At 40.2% G+C, this 17009-nt stretch overlaps 1 long non-coding RNA gene across 13 annotated transcripts in view; it reads right to left on the reverse strand.

The window, feature by feature from the left end:
• Positions 1 to 17009, reverse strand: part of LOC106801216 (uncharacterized) — a 79106-nt gene extending 62097 nt beyond the window's left edge. For 6 of the 13 annotated variants that reach the window (XR_015556143.1, XR_015556144.1, XR_015556146.1 and 3 more), the window contains exons 1-3: positions 16622 to 16989; positions 15146 to 15314; positions 2376 to 2482 (exon numbers count right to left, since the gene is read on the reverse strand). This is a non-coding gene — a long non-coding RNA (uncharacterized LOC106801216). Of the gene's footprint in view, positions 1 to 222; positions 333 to 2375; positions 2483 to 15145; positions 15315 to 16621 lie in introns of all 13 variants that reach the window. The other 7 variants (XR_015556139.1, XR_015556140.1, XR_015556138.1 and 4 more) reach the window with 4 other exon arrangements.

Here is a 17009-nt window from a genome sequence, read left to right on the forward strand (position 1 = left end):
AACCCAAAAATGAAATTGAGAAAACAATTCCATTTATAATAGCATCAAAAAGAATAAAATATTTAGAAATAAAGTTAACCAAGAAGCTCCAAGTCATGTACACTGAAAACTCTAAAACACTTCTAAAGAACTTAAAGAAGACCTAAATAAATGGAAAGACATCCTATATTCATGGACTGAAGACTTAACATTAAGATGGCAATACTTCAAAAAGTGACTTACAGATTCAATGCACTCCCTATCAAAATCCAAACAGCCTTTTTTTGCAGAAATGGAAAAGCTGATCCTAAAATTCAATGGAATTCCATGTGACCCTGAATAGCAAAAAAATCCTGAAAAAGAAGAACAAAGTTAGAAGACTCACAGTTCCCAATTTCAAAACTTAGTATAAAAGTACAGTAATCAAAACAATATGGCACTGGTATAAGGATAAATGTACTGCAGGGGCTGGCCCCGTGGCTTAGCAGTTAAGTGCACCCGCTCCGCTACTGGCGGGCCAGGTTCGGATCCTGGGCGTGCACCAACGCACGGCTTGTCCAGCCATGCTGAGGCGGCATCCCACATACAGCAACTAGAAGGATGTGCAACTATGACATAGAACTATCTACGGGGGCTTTGGGGAGAAAAAGGGAAAAAAAGGAGGAGGATTGGCAATAGATGTTAACTCAGGGCCAGACTTCCTCAGCAAAAAGAGGAGGATTGGCATGGATGTTAGCTCAGGGCTGATCTTCCTCACAAAAAAAAAAAAAAAAAGGTAAATGTACTACAGATCAATGGAATATTAAGAGTCCAGAAATAAACCCATGCATCCATGGTCAACTGATTTTCAACAATAGTGCCAAGACTACTCAACAGGGAAAGAACAGTCTCTTCAACTAATCGTCCTGGGACAACTGGGTATCCACATGCAAAAGAATGAAGGTGGAACCTTATCTCACACTATATAAAAATATTAACTCAAAATGGATCAAAGACCATTTAGCTCTAAATATAAGACCTTAAACTATAAAACTCTTAGAAGAAAGCATAGGGATCATGACCTTGGGTTAGGCAATGGTTTCTTAGATATGACACCAAAAGCATAAGGAACAAAAGAAAAAATAGATAAACTGGACGTCATCAGAGTGAAAAACTTGCTCAGTAATGAGCAATATCAAGAAAGTGAAAAGGCAAACCACAGAATAGAAAAAAATATTTACAAATTATATATCTGATAAGGGTCTTGTATCCAGAATGTATAAAGAACTCATAACTCAACAACAAAAATACAAGCAACTCAATTATAAAATAGGAAAAGCCTTGAATAGACATTTCTCCAAAAAAGATACAGTGGCCAATAAGCACATGAAAAGATGCTCAATGTTATTAGTCATTAAGGAAATGCAAATCAAAACCACCATAAGAGACCACTTCACACCCACTAGTGTGGTTATAATCTAAAAACAGAAAATAACAAATGTTAGTGAGGATGTGGAGAAATTGGAACTCTCATACATTGTTGGTTGGAATGCTGCTGTCACTTAAGAAGTTAAGTGACAGTTAAGGAACTTTGGCAGTTCCTTAATAAGTTAAACACAGAATTACCATGCAACCTAGCAACTCCATTCCTAGGTATATACACAAAGGAATTGAAAACAGGTGTTCAAACCAAAACTTGTTCATGAATGTTCTTAGCAGCACTATTTACAATAGCCAAAAGGTAGAAACAACCATCCATCAACTGATGAATGGATAAACAAAATGTGGTAAATCCATACAATGGGATATTATTCAGCCATAAAAAGGAATGAAGTACTGAAACATGCTACAATATGGATAAACCTTGAAAACATTACGCTAAGTGGGAGAAGCCAGACACAAAAGGCTACATATCGTATGGGTCTATATATGAAACATCTGGAATAGGCCAATTCATATAGACAGAAAGTAGATTAGTGATTGCCAGGTACTGGGGACAAGGGAGAAAGGGTAGTGACTGGTTATTGGGTACAGGGTTTACTTTTGGGATGACGAAAATGTTCTCGAACTCGACAGTGGTGATGGTTGCACAGCACTGTGAATATACTAAATGCCGGTGAATCATACACTCTAAAATGGTTAAAATGGTAAATTTTATGTGTATTTTATCTCAATTAAAAAAATAACAATAAATAAACACATGTACATATAATTCTGAAAAAAATTCAAAGAGGAAAAACAATTTAATATGCAGAAAACAACTGAAGAAATCATAAATAATCCTTTCAAGCATAACAAATTAGTAGATTTTCGCATGGCCAAGGCCCTTTCTCTATCTATATGTGATATCAATTTCTGCAAGACAAGGTTCTCAGGGCCACACCCAGCCCTGCCCTCTGTGAGGAGGTCATACCCACCTCCAATTACTTGAATATTGTTGTCCTTTGTCAGAACAGCATCAGCATGGAACACCAAAACTGGAATTCTCCTGCAGCCTCCAGTCCACATGATACATGGATGATCCCTGCAACTGTAATAAAAGGCTTTATTAATTCACAGCTCAAAATCTGAATTACCAGCTGAAGCAGATCACTGCGGTTTGCTGCTTAGCAACTTTCCCCTCCTTTTGGCATAAGAACCCCAAACGTCCTTTGGGAAACCATTAGTCTCCCATTCTTAAGCATGTGGTTTGTTTAAGATTAATTCCATCCCTGCTCCAGGGATAGGCCTTGACTGGTTTCAGCCAATCAAGGTATTCCACCCCCCAGTTATAGTGACTGGTTCAGGGATGAACACATAAACCAATAGGAGCCAGTGAGTGTCAGGAGACAGGTTGTGAGACCCTCTGAGAAAGCGATGCTTTCTTTCTCTTCTATAGCAGCTACAAGGGAGACGGCCTCTCTTCCCCTTGGTGGTGTAAGGGCATGAGAGGTCTGGAAGTGCAACTGTCATTTCGTGACCTGGAGAGGAGAGCATGGAGCTTTGGTAGAAGAGGGAAGTCAGTGGAGCCTGAATGAAAGAATGAGAGAAGTGAGATCCTGAGCGGCAAATGTGGAGTTACAGAAACAAGACTTTCCTAAATATGAGTAAATAAATTCCTTTCGTTATTTAGGACACTTTACTCCCCAGCACACATAAAGAATGCTAACTAATATATTCACAATAATTTATATACCCCTTTTACACCCTATAGTTCTTTTTTAAGCCAATTTGATGGCCCATCCTAAGATTCTGAGCTAGGAACCCTAAATTAATACAAGTTTCCCAATTAAAACCACGTATTTTCAAGAAAGCCTATACTAAATGGAACAATAGACAGTTTCCTTCAGAAAAGGACCCCTGACTTTATTCTCTTACTCTATCCTCAGGAAATCTCAGATTAATCAATCTTAGACACATGTATATTTACTCACAGATTAGGAAAATTTTCAACCTCCTTAATGCAGGGAGGTAGAAAGGGAAAGAAATGAACTGAGTCCCTACACTGTGCCAGGAATTAAACTAAGAGCTTTTACATGTTACCTCACTTAATCATCTTGCCGCACTATGAACTGAAGAAAAGGTGTCTCAGAGAGGTTAAGTAATTTGCCCGAGGTCACACAGCTGGTTAAGTAATGGAACAGGTATGTGAAAATAAGTGTCTGTTCTTTCTACCCTTCCATCTCCCGAGTCACATTTCGGTGATGTTCTGTATATGGATCACCTTAAACCCAACTCTTTGGGGACTGAATCAATTCCTTAAAGGGAATAAGATGCATTTAACCAAGATTCAGGCTGCTCTCAAAAACTCACATGACCACACCCCGTAACAAAGTCCATACCACAAATCTCAGGGCTAAGTCAGACTCTCCCAGCCCAAGTTTTTAAAGATCCAAATTTTGAGGGGCTGGCCCCATGGTTGAGTGGTTATAGTTCTGCGGGCTCCACTTCGGCAGCCCAGGTTCACGAATTGGGATCCCAGGTGCGGACCTACGCCACTCATCAGACATGCTGTGGAGGCATCCCACATACAAAAAGTGAGGAATATTGGCGCAGACGTTAGCTCAGAGCTAATCTTCCTCAAGCAAAAAAAGAGGAAGATTGGCAACGGATGTTAGCTCAGGGCAAATCTTCCCCATCAAAAAAAAAAAGATCCACAATTTGAATGCACAGGCTGCCAGGCTACCAATCTTAGAAGTAAGGCAGCCTTTAGACCTGGCATGAGCTGCCAAAAGCCTTTTAGTGAGGAAAACAAAGAACACCACACCTAGTTCATCTCCTGTTTTCTAGAAATGGAATGTGGATGCTAATTGTTCTTACTCTCTGACTTGGATGATAGTGTCCACTTGTGAGAAATGGTGTTTACAGGGTGCATTTTTTTTTTTTTTTTGTGAGGAAGATCAGCCCTGAGCTAACATCCATGCTAATCCTACTCTTGGAAGACCGGCTCTGAGCTAACATCTATTGCCAATCCTCCTCCTTTTTTTTTTCCCCAAAGCCCCAGTAGATAGTTGTATGTCATAGTTGCACATCCTTCTAGTTGCTGTATGTGGGACGCAGCCTCAGCATGGCCAGAGAAGCGGTGCGTCGGTGCGTGCCTGGGACCCGAACCTGGGCTGCCAGTAGCCGAGCGCATGCACTTAACCACTAAGCCACGGGGCCGGCCCATACAGGGTGCATTTTTTAGCAAGAAGGATTTTTTTGGTGGTTTTCATGCTTTTAAAACTTAAACATCTATAAAATCAGGGTAAGGGGCCAGATGATTCCTATGATCTTTTCCAACTTTAATTTTTCTACTATATTTCTAAGTCAGAGGACCGAGAAATAATAGGCAGCCTAAATTACCAAGTCTTAGACAGAAACTTTGGAAACTATTCAAAGTTCCTTGTCAATCTAGCACTAGCTACACACTGGCACCACTGTCTTAGCACTCACAACCAATGGATTACTGCTACCAGTTAGAAATTCCTGACAACAGTCAGGAACACAACACAGTCATGCACCGCATAACGACGTTTCAGTCAACAACAGAGTGCATATATGATGATGGTCCCATAAGATTAGTACCATATAGCCTAGGTGTATAGTAGGCTATGCCGTCTAGGTTTGTGTAAGTACGCTCTGTGATGTTCACACAATGATGAAATCACCTAATGACACATTTCTCAGAACGTATCCCCATCATTAAGCGATGCATGACTATAAACAGATACACAGCTGAGAAGAGCCAAGATCCTAACCATACTATCTGTGGAAAGCCAAATCTCTGACAGAGAAATCTTTCCACTTACAACCTATGAAAAGATAAAAGAGGTAGGAGACAAATTATTCACTAAGGTCAACCAAAACACATTTAAGGTAGATGCTAAATTGTTATGAAAATCATGTGTCCACCAGGTGGTGCTAAAGGGAAAGACTCAAAATGATTAGGAAACTGGAAATTGGGACCTTACATTTTCATTCACACTAGAAACTGGTATATATTAAGAAAATATAATTCATGAGAGTCACGAAAAGACCAAGGATGTGAATGATTAATTACTGAAGTAGACCAGTTTTATGGTTCACTTTATTGAAAGCCTAAGAACGTTTTGGTTTTTAAGAAGCAATTTCACGAGGAATATATATTATTCACTCCTGGGATCCAGCCTGTATAACTTAAAGCTTCTATGCCTGACTCATACCAACATCCCCGCTGGAAATGCCTTCCCCACTTCTCTGTCCATTTAATCCCACTCTCCAAGGCCCAGCCCATCTCACCACATCCATGGACGTTCCCCAGCTCCTCCAGCCACAGTGATGCCTTCCTTCTGTAAAATCCTGTAGCACTCATTCGATAATCATTTGTTTTGATGATCTTTTATTTTTTCCATGTAAATGCTGGTGATCCTTTTAACTGATATAAACCCAGCGTTTATGATAGGAATTAAGGTTACTATTTTTCCCGTGACTAAAGAAACCTTACATCAAATCCTTTTATGAGGGCCGGCCCTGTGGCTTGGTGGTTAAGTGCGCGCGCTGCGATGCTGGTGGCCCGGGTTCGGATCCCGGGTGCGCATCGAGGCACCGCTTCTCCGTTCATCCTGAGGCCGAGTCCCACATACAGCAACTAGAAGGATGTGCAGCTATGACATACAACTATCCACTGGGGCTTTGGGGAAAAAATAAAATAAATAAAATCTAAAAAAAAAAAAAAAAATCCTTTTATGAAAGTTTCCACATCTATTTATGAATTTGTATTTGGGATGCCCAAACAAAATATAGAAAAAGAGCCCCTTGACATTTATTATCTGAAATAATGCCATGCAAAACAAGGACTTTCTGAACAGTTTCTAGCCCTGAAGTCCAGGATTGCAAGGCATTAACACTTTTAACATGGCCTATGGATCTGAGCAGATCTAACAGATATCCATGGATCTTTAGATCAAATCAACATCCTTAGATGATTTAAGACCTTCTAATTTCCAAACCTTTTTAAATGTAAGCCTACTGCCCTAAATCTGAACAAGATTGACTTAAGATCTGTTAAGTGACTGACAGACAAGACATGAGGTGACAGAACGAGATTAACAGTCAAAAATCAACAGTAGTGGAGTGAAGTCAGCATCATGGTGGAGGGAGCTGTTCTCCTAGGCTCTCCCCACTAAGATACAACGAAAAGGACATTCATTAACCAACAGAGGACATCCACATAACACAACAGATATCTGAGAGATCCACGCAGCCATATGTCTGAAGGCAGGGCTGCTGGACCACCAGGAGGGCAGTGCAAGGAGGTAAGGGGATCTCCTCCCCCGGCCCAGGGGTAGCGATCTAGGGTGCAAGACCTCACATGGTGGCCAGCACATGACTCTGAGGGGAGAAAGGGGAAAAGGCAGCTCTCCGCAGGCATTCTTTCCACTCTTGGAGTTGCTTCCCAACCCACAGGAACAGTCCACACCGAGGTGGCTAAGCCACCCCAGGGGCACTCTCACCAAGCAAAGCAGCTGAGGTGGGCAGCCACCGAGTGCAGAGCGGTAGCGTGGGTGGGAAAGAAGGCGTCCCTGTCCCCCATCCCACCTGGCGCACCAGCTTGGCTCAGTTGGGCAGGGCAGGGGATCCCCGCCAGAGTGCCTCCACGTGTGTGTGTGAGGCAGCAGTGGCCAGAGAGAGAGAGCCCTATCAGCACAACTTCCAACAGAAAGGGACAACTGCCAGGGGTCACAGCAGGCTCAGAAAACGCAGCTCCTGCCCCTCCAGTGGTAGCAGGTGGAATCTGCGACCAGATACTACCACTATGTGATGGCAAAGGTCCACCCCATCAAACAGCATGAAGAAATATATTAACATTCCAGACCAGAAGGAAAATGACAAGTATCCAGAAACCAATCCTGAAGTCATAGAAATTTACAAACGAAATGACAGAGAATTCAAAATAGTTATCATAAAGAAACTCAATGAATTACAGGAAAACTCAGAAAGACAGTTCAATGAACTCAGGAATAAAATTAATGAGCTGAGAGAATTCTTCACAAAAGAGATTGAAATTATAAAAAAAAAACAACAACAATTAGAAATGTTAGAGGGGCTGGTCCCGTGGCTTGGCGGTTAAGTGCATGCGCTCCGCTGCTGGTGGCCTGGGTTCGGATCCCAGGCGCGCACTGACGCACTGCTTCTCCGGCCATGGTGAGGCCGTGTCCCACATACAGCAACTAGAGGGATGTGCAACTATGACATAAAACTATCTACTGGGGCTTTGGGCAAAAAAAAATAAATAAATAAAATTATTAAAAAAAAAAAAAAGAAATGTTAGAGATGAAGAACACAATGAATGGCATAAAAAAATCTAGAATCCTTAAAAAACACAGCTGATATTACGGAGGACAAAATTAGTAATTTAGAGGACAGAAATACAGAAATGCATCAGGTGGAGGAGGAGAGAGAACTAAGACTAAAAATAAATGAAGAAATACTCCGAGAAATATCCAACACAATTAGGAAATGCAACTTAAGGATTACAGGTATTTCAGAGGGAGAAGGGTGGGAGAGAGGAGCAGAGAGCTTGTTCAAAAAAATAATAGCTGAGACCTTCTCAAACCTGCAGATGGAGATGGAATTACATGTAAATGAAGCTAATAGAACTCCTAATTACATCAATGTAAGAAGACCTTCTCCAAGGCACATATTAGGAAAACTGGAAAAGTCAATGACAAAGAAAAAATATTAAGGGCAGCAAGGCAGAAGAAAATCACCTACAAAGGAACCCCTATCTGCCTTTCAGCAGATTTCTCAGCAGAAACCTTACAGGCTAGGAGAGAGTGAAATGATATATTCAAAATACTGAAAGACAAAAAATTTCAGCCTAGAATACTTTATCCAGTGAAACTATCCTTCAGATACGATGGAGAAATAAAAACTTTCCCAGATAAACAAAAGCTGAGGGAGTTCATCCCCACAAGATCCCATCTACAAGAAGGACCAAGAAGGCCCTTGTACGTGACAAAAAAAATGGTTTAAAAAGCCTTCAGCAACGAAATAAATAGACAAACAAAATCAGAAAATGGCAGCTCTCTATCAGAACAGGTTAGCAAACAATTATAACATTAAGGATAAATGGAAGGACGGCATCAAAAATAACTATAACCATTTAATTTTAATCACAAATTCAAAACACAAAATGGAATAAGTTGTGACAACGACTTAGATGAGGAAGGGATGGAACCTGCTTAGACTAAGGAGATAAGAGGCTATCAGAAAATGGACTATCTCATCTAGATCTTTTACACAAACCTCATGGTAACTACTAAACAAAAAATCAGTACATAGACAAAAATGATAAATAAAGAGAAAACTGAGAAAACCATCCCAGAGAATCACCAAACTAAATTGGCAGTTGGAAATCCACGGGACAAGAAATAAGGGAAATACAGAACAACCGGAAAATAAGAGAAAAAATGGCAGTATTAAGACCTCATGTATCAATAATCACTCTAAAGGGATTGAATCCTACAATCAAAAGACAGAGAGTGGCTGGATGGATCAAAAAACAAGACCCAACAAAATGCTACCTCCAGGAAACACAGCTCTAAAGACAAACAGGCTCAGAGTGAAGGGATGGAAGATGATACTCCAAGCAAATGGCAAGCAAAAGAAAGCAGATGTTGCCATACCTATGTCAGACAAAGCAGACTTCAAGATAAAAAAGACAACAAGAAACAAAGAGGGGCAGTATATAATGATAAAAGGGACTTTCCACCAAGAAGACATAACACTTATTAATATATATGCAACCAACACAGGAGCTCCAAAGTACATAAAGCAACGATTAACAAACCTAAAAGGAGATATTAACAACAACACAATAATAGTAGGGGACTTCAACACCCCACTTACATCAATGGATAGAACATCCAGACAGAAAGTCAACAAGGAAATAGTGGATTTAAATGAAAAACTAGACCAGGAGGACTTAAGAGATATATACAAAACACTCCATCCAAAAACAGCAGAATACACATTCTTCTCAAGTGCACATGGAACTTTCTCAAGGACAGACAATATGCTGGGAAAAAAGGCAAGCCTCAATAAATTTAAGAAGATTGAAATCATATCAAGCATTGTTCCCTACCATAAGCTATGAAACTAGAAATCAAACCACAAGAAAAAAGTTGGGAAACTGACAAATATATGGAGACTAAACAACATGCTACTGAACAATCAATGGATCATTGAAAAAATTAAAGCAGAAATCAAAAAATATCTGGAGACAAATGAGAATGAAAATACACCATACCAACTCATATGGGATGCAGCAAAAGCAGTCCTAAGACGGAAATTCATAGCAATACAGGCCCACCTTAACCAACAACAAAAATCTCAAATAAGCAATCTTAAACTACACCTAACAGAACTAGAAAAAGAAGAACAAACAAAGATCAAAGTCAGCAGAAGGAGGGAAATAACAAAAATTAGAGCAGAAATAAATGAAATTGAAACAAAAAAACAGTAGAAAGGATCAGTGAAACAAAGAGCTGGTTCTTTGAGAAGATAAACAAAATTGACAAACCCTTAGCCAGACTCACTAAGAAAAAAAGAGAGAAGGTGCAAATAAATAAAATTAGAAATGAAAGAGGAGAAGTTACAATGAATACCACAGAAATACAAAGGATTATAAGAATAATATGAAAAACTACATGCCAACAAATTGGACAACATAGAAGAAATGGATAAGTTCTTAGACTCATATAACCTCCCAAAACTGAACCAAGAAGAAATAGAGAATCTGAATAGAACAATCTCAAATAAAGAGATTGAAATAGTAATCAAAAACCTCCCAAAAAATAAAAATCCAGGACCAGATGACTTCTCTGGAGAATTCTACCAAAAATTGAAAGAAGACTTAATACCTATCCTTCTCAAACTATCCCCCAAAATTGAGGAAGACAGAATACATCCTAACAAATTCTACAAGGCCAACATCACCCTGATACCAAAGCCAGACAAGGACAACACAAAGAAGGAAAATTACAGGCCAATATCACTGATAAACACAGATGAAAAAATCCTCAACAAAACATTGGCAAACTGAATACAGCAATACATTAAAAACCCGAATACAGCAATACACTAAAAAGATCATACACCATGACCAAGTGGGATTTATACCAAGGACACAGGGATGGTTCAAGATCTGCAAATCAATCAATGTGATACACCACATTAACAAAATGAGGAATAAAGATACAGAGAAAGCATTTGACAAGACCCAACATCCATTTACGATAAAAACTCTCAATAAAATGGGTATAGAAGGAAAGTACTTCAACATAATAAAGGCCATATGTGACAAACCCACAGCCAACATCATAACTTAATGCTCAAAACAGAAAGCCATCCTTCTGAGAACAGGAACAAGACAAGGGTGCCTACTCTCACCACTCTTATTCAACATAGTAGTGGAGGTTTTGGCCAGAGCAATTAGGCAAGCAATTAGGCAAGAAAAAGAGGTAACAGGAGTCCAAATAGGCAATGAAGAAGTGCAAGTCACACTATTTGCAGACGATATGATTTTATATACAGAAAACCCTTAAGAATCCACTGGAAAACAATTAGAAATAATCAACAACTACAGCAAAGTTGCAGGGTACCAAATCAACTTACAAAATCAGTTGCATTTCTATACTCTAATAACGAACTAACAGAAAGAGAACGCAAGAATACAAGCATCTTTTGTGGCCATTTACACCTGCAACAAAAAGAATAAAATATCTAGGAATAAATTTAACCAAGGAGGTGAAAGAGCTACAAAATGAAAACTATAAGACAGTATTGAGGGCCGGCCCCATGGCTTAGCGGTTAAGTGCACATGCTCCACTGCTGGCGGCCCGGGTTTGGATCCCGGGCGCGCACCGATGCACTGCTTCTCTGGCCATGCTGAGGCTGCGTCCCACATACAGCAACTAGAAGGATGTGCAGCTATGACATACAACTATCTCCTGGGGCTTTGGGGGGAAAAATAAATAAATAAATAAAATATTAAAAAAAAAAAAGACACTATTGAAAGAAATTGATGAGGACATAAAGAAATGGAAAGATATTCCATGCTCATGGATTGGAAGAATAAATATAGTTAAAATGTTCATACTACCTAAAGCAATCTACAGATTCAATGCAATCCCAATCAGAATCCCAATGACATTCTTCACAGAAATAGAACAAAGAATCCTAAAATTCATATGGGGCAACAAAAGACCCCAAGTAGCTAAAGCAATCCTGAGAAAAAGGAACAAAGCTGAAAGCATCACAATCCCAAATTTCAAAATGTATTACAAAGCTAGAGTAATCAAAACAGCATGGTACTGGTACAAGAACAGACACACAGATCAATAGAACAGAATTGAAAGACCAGCAATAAAACCACACCTCTACAGACAGCAGATCTTTGACAAAGGAGCCAAGATCATACATAGGAGAAAGGAAAGTCTCTTCAATAAATGGTGTTGGGAAAACTGGACAGCCACATGCAAAAGGTTAAAAGTAGACCATTATCTTTCACCATACACAAAAATTAACTCAAAATGGTTTAAAGACTTGAATGTAAGACCTGAAACCATAAAACTCCTAGAAGAAAATATAGACAGTACACTCTTTGACATCGGTCTTAGAAGGATCTTTTTGAATACCATGTCTACTTGGACAAAGGAAACAAAAGAAAAAAGTCAAATATTGACAATTTCAGATGGTTCAACCTAGTATTATGGTAGGTTCTCAATAAATACTTGCTGACTGAATGAATGACTGAATGAATGAATGGATGGAGACTTTATGCTTTAGATTACCTTAGATCCATGGGTTCTTAGCCTTTTTAGTGCCATGAATCCCTATCAGAATAACATTTCTAAGGGCTTAAAATAAAATACATATTACAAAGAATACCAATTACATTGAAGCGCAGTTATCAAAATTAGAAAAACAAACTTGTGATATAGTAATATATGCTTTCTTATTACTATATTAAATAACAAGATGATTCATTTAAAACAGTGGAAGGTTAAATTTTATTTTCTAAAGACAGTAGCAGGAAGACTGTTTTTGCTTAGTTTGCATAAAATCATCGCACTCTAGGGTGGTCTTTGATTAACACTTATAAGTGGGGAATACTGGGAAGCATCATAGATGTCTGGACCACCAATGTGAGATGTCACCATTTGGTGGCTTGAGGCAGAGTTGCCAGATTATTGTCCAGCCTCATCACAGCAGAGGAGGACGACTGTGATCACAGGTGATCTAGTGGCAAGTTTAATATCTACCATAACTCAGAAGTAGTGATAAATGTAAATGACATTTTGAGATATCGGCAACAACTGTAAAATGATATAAAAAATCTGTAATTTCAGGTAGAGCCAATGGCACAGATAACGCTAACACTGCTGTGCTTTGTTGCCTATATTTATAATTGAGAAATGCTAAATTTCTAGAAGTTAGTGAAAACAAAGGTGTAATCCCCACTACTCCCCCCAATCCAAATTCATGGACCTTTTGCTCTTCTTCCTTTCAAAGTCCTGCTGTTGATTTTTTTTTATTATTTTATTGGGGTCATGATAGTTTATAACATTGTGAAATTTCAGGTGTACATTATTATTTCTCAGTCACCACATATTTTGCCCCTTTAGTCCTTATGCACACCCGCCAACCCCCTTCCCCTCTGGTAATCACTAATCTGTTCTCTTTGTCCATGTGTTTATGTTCCATATATGAGTGAAATCAGGTGGTGTTTGTCCTTCTCTGTCTGGCTCATTTCACTTAACATAATACCCTCAAGGTCTACCCATGTTGTTGCAAATGGGACGTTTTTGTCTTTTTATATGGCTGAGTAGTATTCCGTTGTGTATATATACCACATCTTCTTTATCCATTCATCAGTGGATGGGCACTTGGGTTGCTTCCATGCCTTGGCTATTGTGAATAATGCTGCAATGAATATAGTGGTGCGTAAGTCTCTTTGAATGTTTGATTTCATGTTCTTTGGATAAATACCCAGTAGTGGAATAGCTGAGTTGTATGGTATTTCTATTTTTAATTTTTTTTTTTTTGTGAGGAAGATTAGCCCTGTGCTAACATCCATTGCCACTCCTCCTCTTTTTGCTGAGGAAGAAGATTGGCCCTGGGCTAACACCTGTGCCCATCTTCCTCTACTTTATATGGGACGCCACCACAGCATGGCTTGACAAGCAGTGCATTGGTCCGCGCCTGGGATCCGAACCTGAGAATCCCAGGCCACCGAAGTGGAGTGTGCGAACTTAACTGCTACGCCATCGGGCCAGCCCCAATATTTGACTGTTTTTGACCTATCAAAATAGCAATTTCATGTAGTGCAATCTAATACTTGTCAGGCTTAACCTCTAGGCCCACTAATAACAGAGAGATTCATGGAGTAAATCATTATCTTGAAATCAGAAAGATGGATGCTTGCAGCAGAAGTTAAAAATTTCGTAAAATGGGTAAAGTGGCACACAGAAAGCAAAAATCTCAAGAAAGCAAAGTGGCCAAAGGGAATTACCCATTTAATTATCCTGAATGAGAATGATCCAAATATATGGTCCAATCTCTATTATTTTCTACAGCCTAACAGTGATGAGAAGCCTCTCCTTAAAGCTTTATTAATGCTTCAATAATTTTTTTCAAGTCATATTAAATAATGGAATCTTCCACTTTATGATAAGAATTCCACTTTAAATTCAATATTAAAGCCAGTTAGAATCATGCCTTACATTTGTATGGCACTTTATAATTTACAAAGTAATTTCATACACATTCTTCTATTTGATCCTCACCATACGCCTACAAAATAGCCTGGAGATATTATGCCCATTTCTCAGGTTAGACAACACACACATATCCAAGGGGACTCACAGAGAATCTTAAAACTAATATTAATTTTAAGCCAGTCTCTTTGTTCTCTGTGTCAAGTAATAACATTAAGGGAGGCAAAACTGCAAAGTGCTTCAAAATCCAGGAAAATTAGGTCTGAATCTCAATCCTTCACATACTCTCTATGCGCCCCTTAGGAAGTACTCTGATATTTGTGAGTCTCAGTTTAATAAAGTGGGAATAATAACATCTTCAGATTAAATGAGATACAGTAGTTAAAGCCCTTACCATCATCTATAGCAGCTGCACTTATCACTATCATTCATTTTTATTATGAGAATCCAGCAATCAAGAAACATGACTCTTACCTAAAAGAACTCAGGAAAGCAATGTGGTCCAATAGACACAGCACAGGCTACAGAATTCTAATGTCCTGCCCCACAGTTACTCTGGGAAGTCACCTAACCTCTATATTATCATCATTCCATCACTGTAAAGGCTTATGAACATAACCAATGTCACAAGAGTTTGGAGATCTATTTTTCTTCAATATCTAAAAATTTCAAAATCTTCTATGGTAGGAGCTCTGATTAAGAGTTTTTACTAAGAGCTACTACCTGCAACGTCTAGAACCGATGTTCATTCATGAGCCCGAGTTCACTTATGAGCCCAGAGCCTTATGTCATTTCAGATAGCTGATGGAGACAGAATAAGATCTTGAATTAGATCATGGATAGAAGCTAAAACCAGAGGCAGACAATAGTAAAGGAAGGATATTCGGTAAAAGAGTATATGAGTAAAAGAGAACTATTTTCCATCCTAGAGGCAAAGGGTCAAAAGCAGGCTTGCTATTACTTACTCTTGGCTTACCACCTCCTCATCCTCTGAGGATGATGCTGTTTCCTCCAGGTCCCGGGCCATCACGACTGGCATTTCCTTTAGGGGTTGTCATACAGTCAGCAGACGGGGGCCTCAGAGACCTTTCCTTGCAGATTCACTGGGTCAATCAATTTGGGTGGCACTGATTCCTGTAAGAAAGCCAAATGATCTGAAACATAATACAGTTGTCTATTTGTTGATTATTGCTGATAATCTTCAAGTAATAAAAATGAATATTTACCTAAATGGTGCCCAGCCTCTAGAAGCTTACTTTCTATCACAGTCCCTCACATACGCCAGAAAAATCAAGATTTTTTTCCCAAACGTACTGTCTGTCCTCTATGTATTTGAAGAGCTGTTATTAAGTTTGAGTTTCTCATTTTTCTTTTATATACTATATCTAACACGCACCAAAAGGATAGATTTACTTAACTTTCAGAGAAGCCTGAGGTAAGTGGATGACTGCCTAAAACAGATTCCTTGCTAGAAAAACTGGACCTGGGTTAAAAATAAAAACTCAAGATTTAAGATCCTTGAAAATACTTTCGACTCTATGACAAGCACACAAGTAAAACGCCCTCATGTTTCCACTAAAACAAATCCAACCACTGAACCAAAAGATTAATATATTCTACTGAATCAAGGTAATAAATAGCTGGGGAATAAACTGTCCTTCCAAACACTCTCAAAAATTTTTCTCCCTTACTAAAAATCACAAACTATCATCTGAATCTCAGTCATTAAAATTAGAATATTCCCATTTCTAACTTAAAATATATTTTCCATTGGAGAAAAGTACATATTCGTTATGTGTGTGACAGGAAGGAATAGAAATGACTGATAAAGAAAATGAAAATATTTAAATAACCGTAATCCCATTGCTCAGAGATAACCACCTGATGTCAATCTTTCCAAACCTTTTCTATCCATTCACATATGCGATAAGATTAGATTGTTAACAGGACAAAAAAACGCCGATCCCGATAACGATCCCTACAGATCTTCAGCGGAATGGGCTGAAGATCTAACCACCTCAAAGGCGTTCTTCCGAGGATTCCCAACGGGATTTCTCGATCTCTCCCAAAATGCTGGGATGTCCTTTAAGCTGAAGCAAAACAAAATCTGCAAGCGAGGAAGGGGTGCCGACCCGTCCCAGGCCGCCGGCAGAGCGGGGACAGACAGGACGATCGGAAGAAGATTAAGGACACTCGCCCCAGGAGCGTCCTCGCCCTCACGGGATCAGCCCCTCAGCCCGACCTCGGCTCACCCCAACCCCAGGCAGGTCGCAGATGCTCCCCAGGGGAAGGACCGGGCGACTCCGCCGCCGCGACTCAGCCCGGCGCGCCCGGAAGCCACCAGCTGCTCCCGGACTCAGAGGGAAGCGCAGCCGCCGGGGCCGCCCAGACCCGGGAGCGCACCGCGCTCGGCAGGAGGGCGCGCGGACGCAGGCGCTTACCCGTCTCATCTTCCCATGGCTCGGGCGGGCAGGCGGGGACCGCGCTCTTCCCTTACCTCCGTCCTCCTTCCCCAGGCGGGCTCACGGCCGCCACCGACGGCTGCTTCCCCCGTTACTACAACCACCAACCAGCAACCGCCCACTCGGAGCCACTGCGCAGGCGCCCGCCACCCGCCGCTGAGGACGCTCGGCTTCAGGAGCGGAAGGATGTCGTCACGGCGGCGCGGCGCGGCGCGGCGGCAGAGCCCTCCTCTCAGCGGAAGAGACTCGACTTCTTTGCTCGGCTCTTTTTTTCTCCGCCCCTAAAAGGTGGTCTTCGAAACTGGAGTTCATCCGCCTCTCTAGACAGGAAGGTTCACTGCGTGAGCGGCGTACCGGAGATGAGGCC

This window comes from Ceratotherium simum, chromosome 24 (genome assembly GCF_057802395.1).
Source record: "Ceratotherium simum simum isolate JZ-2026a chromosome 24, ASM5780239v1, whole genome shotgun sequence".
NCBI lineage: Eukaryota > Metazoa > Chordata > Mammalia > Perissodactyla > Rhinocerotidae > Ceratotherium > Ceratotherium simum.